Raw genomic sequence first — 17,417 nt, 5'->3', positions numbered from 1 at the left:
CCACATGACCAGAAACTGAACAGAGGGTAAAACAATAAATAGACAAAAAGTGTAACAGACAATTTGACTTATATTTGAAATGACAAGTGTTTATTTTAAGGTTATTAATTATCTCTTAATAATTACACAATTTATTCACATTAAGATAATTAGCATTTTCTCATAGTTCTAAGAATAATTCATACAGCCATCACAGAGTTAAAAATAAAATAGGTAGATTGGTGGTTGGTGGTTGGCCTGAGCTTCCACTCCTCGCCCTCAAACAATCTAGACAACTAAGCGAGTGGGCAGAAGTGGGCACTGAGGCCTCAATCCCCTGCCTGCCATTCTTGCCACCAAGCTGCACACAGAGGAGAAACAACACAGGACAGGCACGCTGGTCCCTGGCCATTTTTGGTCTAGAGAGAATAACACATGCAGCAGTGTTTTGTGCCTTTGTATTGTAGTAGACAAATCTGTCTCAGTTCTTAGGATCTTTGCTAGCACCAAGCAGCAAATTCTCTCTTTTCTCCTCACTTAAGGTACAGTTTATATAAAACAAAATAAGCTATAGTGTTACATTTCAAGGAAAGGAGGCCCCTGTTAGGGTTTAGATGTGAGGTGTCCCCAGAAGTTCATGTGTGAGACAATGCAAGAAGGTTCAGAGGAGAAGTGATGGAGCTGTGAAAGACTTAACCCAATCAGTGAATTAATCCCCTGGTGGGATTAACTGAGTGGTAACTGAAGGCAGGTGGGGTGTGGCTGGAGGAGGTGGGACATTGGGGCCATGGCTTTGGGGTATATATTTGTGTCTGGCAAGTGGAAATTTCTGTCTCTGCTGTAAGATCATCATGTCAGCTGCTTCCCTTTGCCCCACTCTTCCACCGTGTCTTGACCCCCAAGGAAGAGAGCCAGCCACTTAGGAACTGAGACCTCTGAAATCGTGAGCCTCTAAATAAACTTACCTCCTCTGTTGTTCTGGTTGAGTCCTTTTAGTCACAGAAGTGAAAACACTGACTAAAACAGACCCCTGGTTGTACCAGATTAAATCTGGCACATTATAAATGCCTTGGAGTTATAAATAAATACCATAAAAGTGAAGAGAAGAAGGTAGAGAGAAGTTTGTATCTTTTATTCATTTGTGTAGAGTAGTTTTGAGACTCCTTTGTGTCACCCTGTATGATTCAAACATACATGGCATATCAGAAAACTTTTTGGAGTATGTTAACCATGCACATATTTTATGAATCAACAGGGAAACTGGTTAGAGAATAAAGAATGGGTTCATATCACATACTATGCCCAACCACCCATTCCCACCTACCCAGACCTAACAGGTTCAAGTACCACAAAATATAGAAAGACAGTGAGGAAGATACTTTCATATATTATTCTGTGAGATATCGAGGAACTAGCAGCATACTTTAATTTTCAAGTGAGGAAATGGAATGCAGCGTCTGGCAGCATCTTATTCTCTCCATCGCTATCCAGGCACTGCTGTGTGTGCTACTTTGGGAGCATGCTGGGTAGCACTCTGACATGAAAGTCATGGTCCCACAGAAGGCAGTAGCAGCAACAGCAGGTTCAGTAGTAAGTTGCCCTGAAGTAGGTGCACAGACAGAAAACATGCCATGAGGGAGGCTTATGCATGGGAACTGGAACTAGGGTTATAAACACATGAGTGACAAGCTCTGGCATCCCTGAGATAAAATTGAATGTTTTATTGAGATGCTAGGGGTCTCATTTCATGCAAGAGAAAGAGTCAGCACAATTTGAATCATTCCTACTAAAGAGTTCTTGAAATCCATAAGCTAATCAGATTTGGGGAAATATAGATGGAAAAGACATTTAACATTTATTAAAATTTTATTACATGTCAATCACTAAAGGTGGGTTCCATGAAAGGTATTCAATGTCTAAGGCACTGCTTAGCTCAGTAGTATCCCAATAAATACTGAATGAATGAATGAATGAATGAATGAATGCAAATTTTAAGAGATAAAGCCTAATCCCTAGACCAGTGGTTCTCAAAGCATCAGTAGTGCTGATGCTTTGGGTCCAGGGACCTGGATATTTGTTAGATGTGCAAATCTTCCATCACCACCTCAGATCTACTAAATTAGAAATTCTGGAGGAAACATTCCATAACCTGTATTGTCTCAAGCCCTCCAGGTGATCAAAAGTGTGAAAACTGCTATTTAAATGAGAAAACCCAAGAAGAATGGGGCCAGCCAACAGGAAAACAGGAAGATGCCAAAAGAGGAAGGATAGAAAAAAGTTTAAAAAGAAGAAGAAGAGGAAGATTTAAAGTCGAATGTGCAATATATCTATTGTTGTTCTAAACCTAACCCTCTTTGTGAGAGTTCCATTTCTTTCCTGACATTTCAGCCATTGGATTGACAAAAATACAATGTGTCAATATCACATACTCTGTCCAGCCACCCACCCTCACATACCCAGCCCTGCAGACTCAAGCCCCCTTCTCAGAGCAAGTTCATGGTGTGTAGATACTTGGGAAAGAAGAAATTTAAGATAGACTACAATTCATAGCTTGTGGAATAAAAACCTGGAGCACTGTGGCTGGGTGGAGGAACTACCTCAGGAAAACTGCCAGAAGAAATCAAACCTCTACTGGCCATCACCAGTTATGCATCCATAAAGATGCCTTTTATAGTAAAATCACACTGTTTTCCAAAGGGCAGTCATCAGGTTCCCATGGTCATGAAGCCTGTAGCATAGCCAAAAATTATAAGCCTAAAAGCGTTTGGTTAGAAGCCTAGAGTAGGTTCTAAAATGAAAAAGAAGAAAATATACAAAAGAGTACAACAGAAGAAAATTAAATATTTTTGTAAAAATGAATATATCATTTTTCTAAATAGAACACACCCCACATTAGTTTTCCACAGGAAATGACCAATGCTTTAGTAAAGAATGCACATTGGATTTCAGTTCTTTAGGGAATGAAGCCATTCGTGACTAAGGTAATCACCAGCTCAGAGGAAACTCCTTGTTTTATTTTGGCACTAATTGCTTACCACATAGAAATAGCCAGACAATGTAGTCTTTATGACCATAAATTTGCATTCAATTCAATTCAATTGAGAATCTGTAAACAAAAAAAAAAATCTTAGCTTGGTGCTTGTCACAATATGCTACATTCTGCTCAGTTTTCTCATCTGAAAAATTAGGATTATATCTAGTTCACAGAGTGATTCTAATAATTAAATTACTCATTACATATCAAACACTTTCTGCAGTGTTTGATAGTGTGTAAGAAATTGCTCATTCACTTGTCCTCATTTTCTTGCAAAGATGCTGCTGATACCTAAGTACTCTCTAAGGAAACCACAAGAAGGCATTGACAGATAAAACTAATTGATCGGCACACAATTTCAGGTTCATGAAATAGTTGTCAACTTACTAAATTACTTATGCAGCAAATTATCCAGAATTTGCTTCACCATCTTCTTCTATACTTAAAACACTTAAAAGATAATCAGAAGTGTATTTTGCATGCTAATTTGAATGCAAATCTTTGGTTATTTGCTTTTGAAATTTAGAACTGGTATATGGTAATGTACATGAAACTACAGTAAAGTGGATCCTTGGCAATATAATGGAAAGCCAGGGAATTTGTTTAAAAAGATATTAAGTGTAGATCAGAAATTAGACAATTTCCTCGGGTGGTTTGACCTCTTCAGGCTGATTGTACACACTTCCCCTAGGCCTCTGACAATATTACCAGAACAAAAAATATTTAGTACAACAGTAGTAAATTAGATTGATTAATACTAATTTTACTATTCTTAAGTAGCACCTATCTCATAGGGTTTATATGAATGTTATATAAATTAATATATAAAAGCCCTTATTATGAATACATGAAATTCATGAATACTTGAAAGCCCTCATCATACAAAAAAGAAGTTAACTTTGTCATTATCAGAAAGAACACTGTGAAGGGAAAATTAGGATTCATAAATATTCATTTATTATGACCAAAAAATAAGAGATCCACAGTTGTTCAAGTCCATTGATAAGGGGAGAGGTCAACCAATTATTAGAACTTTTTAGTTAAACAGTTCTCCCAGAAATATCTCTTCCTATTATGGAGAAACATGTGGCAGCCTATCACAGACAGAGGTATTTGTTGTTATGTCTTGAAGTCCATCTTTAATATTTTCAGTTCAAATATTTTTGGAGTGGGTGGGACCGGAGTTGTAGCTCACTGGTAGAGTGCTCCTCTCACAGTGAGGCACTGGGTTTAACCCTCAGAACCACATAAAAATAAATAAAATAAAGGTATTGTGTCCATCTACAGCTAAAAAAGTATTTTAAAAATATTTTGGAGCAACTACTGTGTGATAGACTGTCAAGTTACTTTGGATATAGCAGTAAAAAAGATAAACAATGGCCTAGCAGTCAAGGGATTTGTGGTCTCTTTCTGCTAACACTTTCTACTCTATTCTATTCCCCAACTTCTCCCCCATCTACCACCCTTAGAATGAGCCCATACCTAACAGAAACGTCCCATTTCAGGTCTCAATTCCTTTTATTTCATTATAATTCAGTATATCATACCCATATACAGCCTCAAATACAATAATTTTAATCATAACCAATTTGTCATCTACCAAGGGACAGTACTTGAATGGTTTAAACAGTTGTGTGGATAATTCACTTTAGTTGATAAATAATTCATTCATCAATCTATCATAAGTTTTAAATGAACCAAAGCTTATTTTCACATATTGCTCACTGGATCTTAGGGGAAAAAAGACATTCTCCTTTTCCTCAAAAAGGAAAAAAAAAATCCTAGTCAGACATGGGGTGCATGCATGTAATCCCAGCAGCTCAGGATACTGAGGCAGGAGGATTATGAGTTCAAAGCCACCCTCAGCAACTTAGAGAGGACCTGTTTTTAAATAAAATGCAAAAAAGAAGGGGGTGTCTGGGGACTTGGCTCAGTGGTTAAACACTCCTGGGTTCAATTCCTGGTACAAAAAAAAAAAAAAAAAAAGCAGGGGGAGAAAAAAATTCTTTAAATTTGGTTGGACTTGAGCTAACAGCTTTCCTTCTAAAATCCATATTTAAAAAAATAAACAAAAATGTTTAATAAGATGGGCTTGGAATTTCTGTGGGTACAGCTTATAAGGGAGAAACTTGGTGAATCTAAGGTTGTTAAACATTTTTATTACTTTTCAAGTTTACCATGGAGAAAACAATTCAAAATTAAAATGTATAAATTTTGCTTCAGTGTGCCAGTCTTGAAATTCTCAAAAGCTCTGTTATTTTAAGCCTAGACTCATAATGAATAAGGAAAAATGCATCTAATCAATCATTTGCAAGTTCCTAAAAATGAAAGACTCTCAAATTTAAAACTTCCACAATTGGCATCAGTTTATATGAGATGAACATAAAAAATCACTATAAAAAAAAAACTGTACAAAGAAAAAGAGAAACAGAATTCGTCTATAGATGCACATATACAATATTTAAAGGAAGACAAAGAATGCTTGCAACATGTACCATGACATTTTTTAATTCTTTTTGCATGTTCACTTTGTCTTCCTTCAGTAAAAATAACATTTAGAAATGATAAAAGTAACTGTTGAAATTAAAATTCAGTGAATAAAATGCTGGGTTCTGGATCCATGAGTGTAACATATACTGAATTAACTCTTCTACCAAAAATAACTTTAAAAGTTGGAAAAACATATAAACAATCCTCTGAAGGCATTAGAGACTTGTGCCAAGTAACACTGAGCAGCTAGAATCCTTGAGAAAGGAAAGCATACAAGATGCATTAACCTTGACCTTGGAATTTTCCTCAGGGCATTTTCCAAATTGTAGTGAAAGTGAGGAAAACCCAAGAAGAAAGCAGCAGTCCCATACATCTAAGGAAAGGAGCTGGAGTTAAGGATTCTAACAGAGCTGAGATTTCAGGAACAAACTGTTGAAGTGAAAGGAACATGGGAAAGCACCCAAATCTCTGCATTCAGCTTACCCTCAAATTGTTAGTCAACATCTGAGCTATGACAAAGCAAGCCTCTAAGAAATATATAGAAAACAGCAGACAGAAAACGCTAATGCCATGATTTCTGCAGCTGAAGGACACTGGAGAAATTCAAGAATAGAAATCAAGGTGGAGAAGACTTGCTAAATCCAGAGACTTGGGGAAAGACATGTCCTAGAAATGATCACATCCTATAATTAGCAAAAATGAAATAGGTCAGACATAACAAAGCTTAAAATCAAGTCTTGACTGGATCAGGTCATCCACTGAAACCCTTTTTACTAAAAAACAAAAATTAACATTTTTTTATGGGAATATCAGAGTCTTTACATCTTATCATCTGTAATTTGAAAACTGATTATAAAACAAGCTTAAAATAACAAAAGCAAATAACCAAAATAAACAGAAAGGAAAGGATATTTTAAATTAAAAAAAAAAAAAAACACCAATGCGTCATCTGCCATGTCTTCCAGGAGGTCAGCATACTGCCCTTCAGCCTGCACATGAATCTTGTGCATCAGCCTCCACAGAGATTTGTGTCACTTCCTGTTGCATCACTTCCTGTTCCTGTGCATGCACCTTGACTTCCAGGCCAACTTCCAGCACTGAGCTACTGGACTCCCGGGGTCCTGCCATTTACCAGCACCATAGGCCACCTCTATTGAAAGGCTCTCATTTTTGTGCTGCCTGTGAAAGTTGCTGACATCTCCCAGGATGTGGCAGAGGTGGTGGGATGCCAGTGATCATCTGAAAGTATCATTCAAAAGATATCTTGCTGGCACCCCTACAGGTCTATGAAATAAATTTATTTAAAGTTATGTGAAATATGAAAACTTTCCCCCCATTTCTGACTTGCACAACTTTACTTGATTATACACTAGAAAGGAAAGGATGATTGCCAAGTATATTATTAATTTGTGGAGAACTCCAATTTTTATGTAGAGAGAGCTGTACTGAGGCATTGACCAACCCATCCACAGCCAGCCATTCAGAGGAGCTCGCCTTGTCACCAGAGAATCCATGAGGTTTGAAGTGCTTGGCCACCTCCAGGTAGTTCTACCACGCGGCCTGCGCAGTGGTTTCATTAATGAGGTTCTGGCATTCAGTTAGTTAGAAGAGATCAAAATAAAACACACAGACAGTACCTTATTTTAATGCTAGGTCCGAGACGGCTCGGTCTCCCTGTTTCCCTGCCTCCAGCCGCTCAGCAGGGCAGCGAGGATTACTCTGGGCTAGCAGGAGAGAGAGAGAGAGAGCACGCCGGGGATCAGCCTTTTATTTGGGGGAAACAAGAGATTCAGGGGAGAATTCCATCCAATGAAGGTTGAGGGGGGGCTGTACTCCAAGGTCAGGGTCAGTGATTGGGTCTCCAGGGTCAGTGGTTATGCACACCCCCACACGGATGGGCTCTCTCATCAGGAAAGGGTCGGGATAACTCCGACACAGCCAGAGTGCCTCAGGCCCTTAACGGGAGTCACCCAATCACGTGTCAGAATGGCTCCCCACATATTCCCCCTTTTTATTCTTAACAATGAGGCGGCGGTTCACTCTCTGGAGTCCCCGGATTCTTGATTGGAAGACTCGCCATCCTATAGTTACAATACAAAAGAGAATTAACAGCAAAGAGAATAATCCAATAATGTACCAAACGGAGTGTTTAAGAATATTTCTAGGGTTGAATCCATTTAATTCCTTCAATATTTGGTTAGCCAAAGAAGAAGGATCTGAAAAATCAGCTCTATTATTTTGAATGTCTTGGATATGGTGATGAAGTTCCAGAATATCCAAGCTATTATTACTATTTTGCCAAATACCTAATAAATGGGTTTTAACTTTCTCCTAATCCCAGAGAGAAGCATTGTACTTGGCAGCTGTAACACATACATACTTATAATTAGCATGGCATTTAAGCCTTTCCTTAAATTTTAAGGCTGAAAGTTCATTACCAATGTTAATAACAGTCGCCTCTAAGGCGTTTAACTTAGTCTCAATCCTTTCATCAATATTTACTTGATTACGCAGAGCCTTGGAAGTATTTTGAGCTAAATTATTAAGAAATTTTGCATGCTGAATATTCTGAGACAATGTCAGAGATGCAGAGACGGTTGAGGCAATAAATGAGACCAGTGCTAAGACACCAACAATTATGACTCCAATAGCACGTTTAGGTCTTGTTAGCTGGGCATGAATTTGCTGTAAAACTTGTAAACCAGCATCAGCATATCATGGCTCTGAAATATTAGCAGGTAATAAAACAAAAGAGGGCTGATGAAGTATCAGCACTCCTTTTCTTCCATTATACCTAGAAATACAATTGGTTAGGTTGCACTTATTACAAGTAACAAAATATCTATCACCTATCCATCTAACTTTTACATTTCCAATAATTAAAACATAAGGAGATTGGACACAGGCTCTTAGGCCATAGCAAGATCCCTCTTTACAGTTCTTGCCGACAAATTTTGGTAAAGGTTTGTCTGTAAAATGTAAATATTCTGAGGCAGCAATTAAACGCCAAATATCTCTTTGAATGCCTCCTTCACTATAAGTCAAAATATTACTAACAAATCCTGCAGGTGTCATAGCAGAATTTCTTCGTAATTGTCTCTTATCAATTTTTGGAGACCAGTCTAAAATATACCCACTAGCTTTAGACACCTTATGTTGTACAGGAAAGGTATTTACACAATCCATCCATTTAGGAAAGGTGCCAATTTCAATTGTAGAACTATTTGGACAGTGGGGTACCGGTGGAGGTTTTGCAGAAATGACTGGCTTGTTATGGGAAAGTCCCATCTTAATTATTGATCTAGTATTAGGTTTTAAGTCTCCATAAATAGAATTATTTGTCAGTCTAGGTTTACCAATCGCTGTCTTTTCTTCAAATGATACTTTTAGACAGCCAGCATGTTTATCATGTGACCAACATAAAGGTAATTGGGCACTGTAGCCAGAATAATTAAATCTAGTCACATGACTGGGAGTAATATGAGTATCTGTAAATCCTCCCATCATGAATGAGTCATTAGTAAATACTGGAATAGATTCTCCAGTCCACACAGCTGGGTGTACCAGGGGTGGATCTGGGAAATATGTCCAATAAGTGTCTATTTGATTCCCTTTTACCTGACAGCCCAGTAGGGCAATTATTGTCGCTACCATCAAGACTGGTGTCCTGTTCTTTCCTAGGCGTCGAAGTATTTGGGAAGCCTGGGTTGTCAATTTCTTCACATCTTTCCACGAAATTAGCTTCTCGGCTGGTTCAATCTGGTCTTTCTTCATCTTTTTCCGGTATCTCCTCCTTCTGGGTTGTGGCTCCTCCGTGTCTATCCTCAGTCGCTTGAGTCTGGGTTCTATCTCCTCCATGTCTGATAGCACGTTCAGGCACCCAGATAGGACGAAAAGCACCTTCTGGAAAAATACAAGCATGCCCTCGGCCCCATGATATTACCGGATCTGGGCCCTTCCACTGACCAGTCTGTAAATCTTTCCACAGAACTCTGCCTAAAGGGCCTGTCACCGAGGGAGACATTTGCCTCTCAGCAGCAGTGTGACCTTCTGTGTCACAGTTTAAAAAATTTAAAACAAATAAGGCATGATTAAGGCTATTTTGGGGAGTCATTATCTTATTCCCCCTTTTTAATTTTTGTAATTGAAGTTTAATAGATAAATGAGCTCGTTCTACAATGGCTTGACCTTGGGGGTTATAAGGAATTCCTGTTTTATGATTAATTTGAAACTCTTGGCAAAATTGTTGAAAAGCAGAGCTTACATAAGCTGGAGCATTATCTGTTTTAATCTGCATAGGACACCCTAAAACAGAAAAAGCTGCTAAGCAATGAGAAATTACATGTTGAGTATTTTCCTTAGTACGTGCTGTGGCAAAAATAAATCTAGAATAAGTGTCCACTATGACATGCACATAACATTGCTTACCAAATTGAGGAATATGAGTTACATCCATTTGCCATATTTGATTTGGTTTTAATCCACGGGGATTTACCCCTGATGGCAGAGATGGAGTGTAAATAACACACTTAGGACATTGGCTTACAATCTGACGAGCCTGTTCTCTGGTAATACTAAATTTTTTACGTAAGCTAGAAGCATTTTGATGATGCAAGGAATGGGAAGCTAGGGCACAGTCATATGAAGACATCTGTTGACAAAAAGCTACTAATTTATCAATATTATCATTACCTGCAACCAAAGGTCCAGGGAGGCTAGAATGTGCTCGGATATGTCCAATAAAATATGGGTACTTCCTCATTAGCACTGTCTTTTGTAAATTATGAAATAATTCAAATAACTCCTGTGATGAAGTAAACCCAATAACTGAGGTTTCAATATTTTTGGTAACTCTGACTGCATATAAGCTGTCAGAATAGATATTAATAGGCTCATTTGAAAAATAATCTAAGGCCAAAATCAGGGCTTGAAGTTCTGCCCTTTGAGCTGAAGTATAAGAAGTTTGTATTACCTCTGTATGAACACGGCTGAAGAAACCTGCCTTACCAGAGCTGGAACCATCTGTGAACACCGATAAAGCTCCCTCTATTGGATGGGAAAGTACAATCTTTGGAAAAATAAGTGATGTTAATGATGTAAATTGTACAATCTTATCACGAGGATAATGGCTATCTATCTGGCCAGGGAAATCTGCAAAAGCTATCTGCCATGAACTAGAAGTTTGAAAAAGCCAATTAGTCTGTTGAACAGAAAATGGAATAATTATGATATCAGGCTCAGATCCAATTAATTGTAAAATCTTAGTTTTACCCTTAATCACTAATTGAGCTGTAGAATCATGAAAAAGTGTTAATGTCTTTTGAGGGGAATGAGATAAGTAAATCCATTCAATAACTTCTAATTTTTGCCATATGGCTCCTGTTGGGGTATGTTCCGTTGGAAATATTAATAAATATATTATTTCTTTAGGATCTATTCTAGTAAGCTGTGCATTTTTAATTGCAATTTTCACTTTCCTTAAGGCTGCTTTGGCCTCCAAAGTTAGTTGACGTGGAGAGGTTGGAGAAGGATTTCCTTGTAATATCTGAAATAAAGGACTTAACTCAGAAGTAGTTAACTTTAAGGATGGTCTTAGCCAGTTAATATCTCCTAATAGTTTTTGAAAATCATTAAGGGTACGTAACTCTTTAACTCTTATCTGAAGATTTTGAGGACGGATTGTACTCCCTTGAATTATCTGACCTAGATATTGAAAAGGAGATACCTTTTGAATTTTTTGAGGAGCTATACTTAAACCCATAGTTGTAAGTGAGGTCTCTAACTGAGTAAAAATTTCTGAAAGTACTTCTGAATTAGCATGGGCCAATAATATATCATCCATAAAATGAATAATGTATGTATCAGGGAAGCTATTTCTAATGGGATCTATTGCCTGATCAACATATTTTTGACACAGGGTAGGGCTATTACGCATTCCCTGAGGAAGGACTTTCCAGCAGTATCTTTTAACAGGTTCCTTAAAATTAACTGCTGGGACAGTGAAAGCAAATTTTTCACAATCTTCAGGATGTAACCTTATAGAGAAAAAACAGTCTTTTAAATCTATTACCATCAAGCTATAATCTAAAGGAATGGCTGTGGGGGAGGGAAGTCCTGGCTGTAATGATCCCATAGGCCGAATTGCCTGGTTTATTGCCCTTAAATCCTGTAATAATCTCCAATTTCCTGACTTTTTCTTAATAACAAAAATAGGTGTATTCCAAGGGCTAAGTGTTGGTTCAATATGACCAGCTTGAAGTTGTTCCTCAACTAATCTATGAATTATTTTAAGTTTTTCCCCTGAGATGGGCCACTGAGAAATCCAAATAGGCTCTTCTGTGAGCCATGTAATTTTTTCAGCTGTCTTAAGGATCGGGGAAGTACTCAGTGCCCCTAATAAAAATTTTGTCCTGAAGTATTTACTAATCCTTGTCGTGTAGACTGGCTTGTAAACAGATATTCTTCCTGAAAGTTTTCCCTATCATCTCCAGGAAAATACCTCTGATTAATTTCTTCAACTGACCTTATAGAATTTGGGGTGACTAGTAGCAGTCCCATTTTGGCTAGTATATCTCTTCCCCATAGATTAGCTGGTAAAGACTCTAACACATAAGGCTTAAATATTCCACTGTTCCCATCAGAATCTTCCCAACGGAGATAGTTGGCACTTTGAGCAGGCTGTGAAATTTTTCCTATTCCTTCTAGATTAGCTGAGGCTGTATGCAGAGGCCACTGCCTGGGCCAAAATCGGCTGGACAATATTGAACTATCAGCCCCTGTGTCAATTATTCCTAGGAAATTTTTATTATTAATTCTAAGTTTTAATAAAGGGCGTTCTTGTCGCACTAACTGGGACCAATATACTCTGTCCGGCGGTTTAGAAACTGAATCTGCCGGCAGGTGCCTTTCTGAGACACAAGGCAATAATATTAATTGAGCAAAAATATCCTTTGGGGTGAGTCTTAGGGCATAATTGGATCTTACAGTGACATATAATTGCCCTTTAAATTTTGAATCTATCACACCAGGTATTACTTCAATAGCTCCCTTTAAATTATTACGCCCCAAAATTAAACCTACAGTATTTTCAGGAAGCGGCCCGAAAATCCCAGTAGGGATTTGTGTTGGTCCCGTTTCAGGATCTAATTCAACTGTCTCTGAAGGTCCTAAGAAAACTGTCTGTGATCCATGTCTCTGTTCCGGTAAAAATCGCGGACTGTCCTGGTCGGCGCCGCTAGTGACGTCACACTGTGCGACCGTCCCTGGAATTCCCGGGCTCCCGCCAGGAGGAAATGCCGGCGGCGGCGGGAAAGCGGGCTGATCCGCGCCGTTTGAATCCTCCGCATGGGGCTGCGAGTCTAAGTTCACATTTCTAACCTTGGTCCCTAGTGCTTTTGTTCTCAAGGGAAAGGTAATTAACTTAGCCTCAGGCTGATTTTCCATTTGAATAGACCTAATGGCTCTTTGAATACCTCTCAGAAGCTCTTCTGGCGGCCACGGACTCTGGTCTAGGGCCGTCCAAGTTTTTTGTATATTCTTTATGCCTCCAGGTATTTCAGTAGAAAGACAAACTCTTTGTAACTTTCTTCTTAATTTCTCCCAAGTAAGTAAATTTGGAGACTCTTGGTCACAAAACCAAGGACAATATTCACTTACAATCTTTAAGAATTGCAATAATTGAGTCTTCTTTATCTGTTTTCCTTTCTGATTAATTATACTGTCTAAAATAGTTAGATACATTTCCTTATCCGAAGAAGTAGAATTTCCCATTTTAAGTAAATTAACGTCTCTTTCCTTCAATATCTCTCGGTACTTTTGTGACTCAAATGTCATTTTTTCCTTTCTCTTATCTTATTTCTTATTTTCCTTATCCTCTTTATTACTTTTGTGACCCAAATGTCACCTCTTTCTTTTCTTTATTCTTTATTCCTTACTTTCCTTTATTTTCTCTTTATTTCTTTATTTCTATTTCCTTATCTTCCTTTTTATTTTTTCCCTTAATCTTTTTAGCGCGCGCTCCCACTCAATCTAACTAATTCAGAATGCCCCACGTTGGGCGCCAATTCTACCACGCGGCCTGCGCAGTGGTTTCATTAATGAGGTTCTGGCATTCAGTTAGTTAGAAGAGATCAAAATAAAACACACAGACAGTACCTTATTTTAATGCTAGGTCCGAGACGGCTCGGTCTCCCTGTTTCCCTGCCTCCAGCCGCTCAGCAGGGCAGCGAGGATTACTCTGGGCTAGCAGGAGAGAGAGAGAGAGAGCACGCCGGGGATCAGCCTTTTATTTGGGGGAAACAAGAGATTCAGGGGAGAATTCCATCCAATGAAGGTTGAGGGGGGGCTGTACTCCAAGGTCAGGGTCAGTGATTGGGTCTCCAGGGTCAGTGGTTATGCACACCCCCACACGGATGGGCTCTCTCATCAGGAAAGGGTCGGGATAACTCCGACACAGCCAGAGTGCCTCAGGCCCTTAACGGGAGTCACCCAATCACGTGTCAGAATGGCTCCCCACAGGTAGTCATCTAGGAGACCTAGGCTTTCTTGAGCCCCCAAACCTGACTGGTCAAAGGGGGATATCAAGTCCCCCGCCAACACCTCGCTGCTCAGGAAGCTCAGTGATCTCTTTGCCCCCCTACTCCAGGAGACTAATAAGGAGCCCCGCCAGATGATGAACCTAATTGGCCATCTCCCAGAAAGTTTAACAAAAACAGATCAGGTTGCCCCTTTCACATTCTTTCAACCTCTTTCCCTTCCCCCTGGGGTTCTTTCTTCCACTCAAGATCATTCCTTTAGCTTAGAGCTAGGCAGAGAAGTGGATATTTCTGAAGGAGAGAGAAAGCCCAACTCTGCTTCTTATGGTACTATGATCCCTCAGTGTGTCAAGGAGGAAGATGCCCCCTCCCCCAGATAATGACAGTGGCATCTGTATGAGCCCAGAGTCCTACCTGGGCTCTCCTCAGCATAGCCCTTCCACCTCCAGAGGCTCTGCTAATGTCAGCCTGCCATCTCCAGGTAGTCCTGGTGGGTCTAACTGCCCCAAAGCTTATGACCTTCCTGGAGATAAAATGGTTATAGCAAAAGTAAAAGGCAAGAAGATGGATAAAAAATTGAAAAAAAAAATGGAGCAAACCAAGACAGCAGCTACTGGGTACTGCCAGAAGAAGAGGGCAGAACAGGAAGCTCTTACCGGTGAGTGTAAAGAGCTAGAAAACAAGAATGAGGCTCTGAAAGAGAAGGCAGATTCTCTGGCCAAAGAGATCCAGTATCTGAAAGATTTGATAGAAGAGGTCCGCAAGGCAAAGGGGAAATAAGGGTCCCTCAGTAGGGTATTCAGGAGTGCTGTGCTTGTACATATGTCTCTCGTGCTGAAGCTGTGTTGTAATAAATTATTTTGTAGTTAAAATAATAGTAAAAAAAAGAGATGAGCTATACTGAAAATATTCAGACTTTTTAGAAAATCATTTATCCACTATTTTAAAAAAGAGTTGAAGAAATCATGAAGAACAGCAAGAAATTTCAAGTAGTAGTGATAAGAAGTATCTTTGTGGTATCCATATAACTACTGAAAAAATAGAATGTTTATCTTAAGACCTATTGAAGTGAGAGTTGTTTAAAGTCTTCCTTATTTGTAAGCTGCCCTACATGAAGTAGTCCTAGTGAATAATGAGGGTTAATTAGTCTTGCTTGAAACTGTGCCTGTGAAAGTTCAATACAGTCTTATTTCGAGCGTATTGTGGTTTTCTCTTGCTTATTTTAATTTTCAAATATTATAGTATGCCACAGTTAAAAGTAGTAATGATCTACTTAGCAAAAAGAATATTTTGGTGTTATTATCTCAAAAGTTAAAATAAGATGTTCTTCTGCCATTATTCTGACTTTTCAGGGTATTACCTAATGTGTTTTGGAGGTGGATCCAAGAATTTCTTAGATTTTCTGTTGGAATTAATGTAAGAGTGTCTGATTCAATGATGAACAGGAAGTAAAGTGGGGTAACTTTTAAGTGATAATGTCATTTATGTCTTTAGCTTTATGATTAAAATCCTGTTAAAACTAAATGGCATTAGTTCTTATCTGTCCCCAAATTGGAAATTTACTTTAGTCAGTATTTTAAAGGAATATAAAGCCATAACAAGAGCCATAATTATTTTTACCCTAGAGTGCTAGTGAATGAATGCAAATAGATTGAAGAGATTTAGAGTTATTCTTCATTTAATGGTGCTTAATGATGTTTCTTTTCAGTACATTTAAAACAGGTAATTTTCTTCAACAAAAATGAGAAATAATGCTCATTGACTATATGTGAGATATGATGGTTGAGATAGGAGTTCTTTTTCAAGATTTTAAACTATACTATGTATTCTACAAAGGATTTAATTTTTCATGAAATTTCTTAGTTTTCACATTCTATAAAATAGAAATAATAGCTTAAACAGAGAGATAGAGATGCCCAGGTAACTCAGACTTTAAAATAATATGTTTAATATATAAAAATTATGAAAGTATGGACAAAAAATGAGGAGTGAAAGAATTTCAACAGCGTATTGAACTTGTGGAACATCATCAAATGGACATTCTAAATCTGAAATTAAAAATTCAGCAGAGTTGACAAAGCAGAATACAAGGTTTGTGATATCAGAAACAAGACCTAGAAAATATAAAAATTAAATATCAAAGAGAAAAATAAATAGCACTGAGTGTGAGAAAAAAAATAGAACTGGATGTTTCAGAAAAGCACTGGATATAGTTGAAAGATCAATGGTATGTGTGATTAGATGTCCGAAACAAGAAAAACAATATGGCAGAAACATTTGAAAAGACAATGACAAAAAATTTTCCAACATTAAAAGATATCAAAGATGCAAGACAATCATCAAAGTCAATGTAAGATTAACTACAAAGAACACTACCACTAAACACCTCATATTTTTAACTTTCTAAAAACCAAAATTGATAAGGCTAGAACAAGAATTGTAATCTGAAAAGTTGCCCAAAAGAAAAACGACCAAATTAACACATGGACAGTTAAGAGTATGTTAAGAGAAAGGAGCAGTAGAGACATCACACATGGTGAAAAGATCTGTATGTGACACAGAAAGAAAGGAGAGGAAAAAGTGGAACAATAATATTTGAAAAGAAAATGGCCAAGAATATTTCATGTTCAAAAAAATTCCACAAGCAAACATTTTGTAAAATGGAAACAAAATAAAATTTGAACAATTGAGGTATAATTGTAGTTTAAAAAAAAAAGGTCTTAGAACTGGATGAGTTCTGGGAAATGAACTAATAAAATTCAGTGATTTTTATAGAGGGAACAGCTTGAGAGTTATACAGGTAAATTACCTAAGGAAAGTCAGACCAGGCACAGCCAGAATCAGAACCCTTGAATTCAAATTAATGACCTTTTCACTTCAAAATTTTCTCTCATTTGATTTTATTATGTCAGAATCATTATCAGATGATATAGATCATTCTATCACTTCAAAGATAGATTTTCCTAAACTATTTTTAAAGCTTTCCTGCTGACCTTTATATATTGCCTAACATGTTGACAGTGAGAAAAAGTAGTATTAGGTGAGTCACTTGTTCAAGATCACATAATTTTAGAGGTATAACAAGGATTAAAATTTAGGTCACTCAACTTTCAAGTGACAATGTCTTTCTTATTCAGCTTTTTCAGTTTTGTTTTGTTTTTTGTTGTTTTTGTTTACAAAAGGCTTTTGAGCACTGCAAAACCACTGTTCTTTCACTTTTTGTTAGCTTTAACAATTACTTGTTTTAAGATCCACACAATTTCTAATCCAGTCCCTGTACTCTGAAAGGGGAAGGACTAAGGAGAGAATGGAGAAAAGAACTGTAATTTATTGATAGCAGCCGTCTAACTTTTGTTGACTTAACACTTTTCCTCCTTTAT

At 37.8% G+C, this 17,417-nt stretch overlaps 1 pseudogene across 1 annotated transcript; it reads left to right on the top strand.

The window, feature by feature from the left end:
* The first annotated feature begins 1,527 nt into the window (after positions 1-1,527).
* Positions 1,528-14,817, top strand: LOC308654726 (cyclic AMP-dependent transcription factor ATF-4-like; annotated as a pseudogene). The gene is made up of 2 exons: positions 1,528-1,569; positions 14,076-14,817. The product of its transcript is annotated as a cyclic AMP-dependent transcription factor ATF-4-like (transcript).
* The last annotated feature ends 2,600 nt before the right edge of the window (positions 14,818-17,417 follow it).

The sequence above is a fragment of the Spermophilus citellus genome (assembly GCF_964194105.1).
Source record: "Spermophilus citellus genome assembly, chromosome: 8".
NCBI classification, from domain to species: domain Eukaryota; kingdom Metazoa; phylum Chordata; class Mammalia; order Rodentia; family Sciuridae; genus Spermophilus; species Spermophilus citellus.
This window is presented reverse-complemented; position numbering and strand designations above follow the sequence as displayed.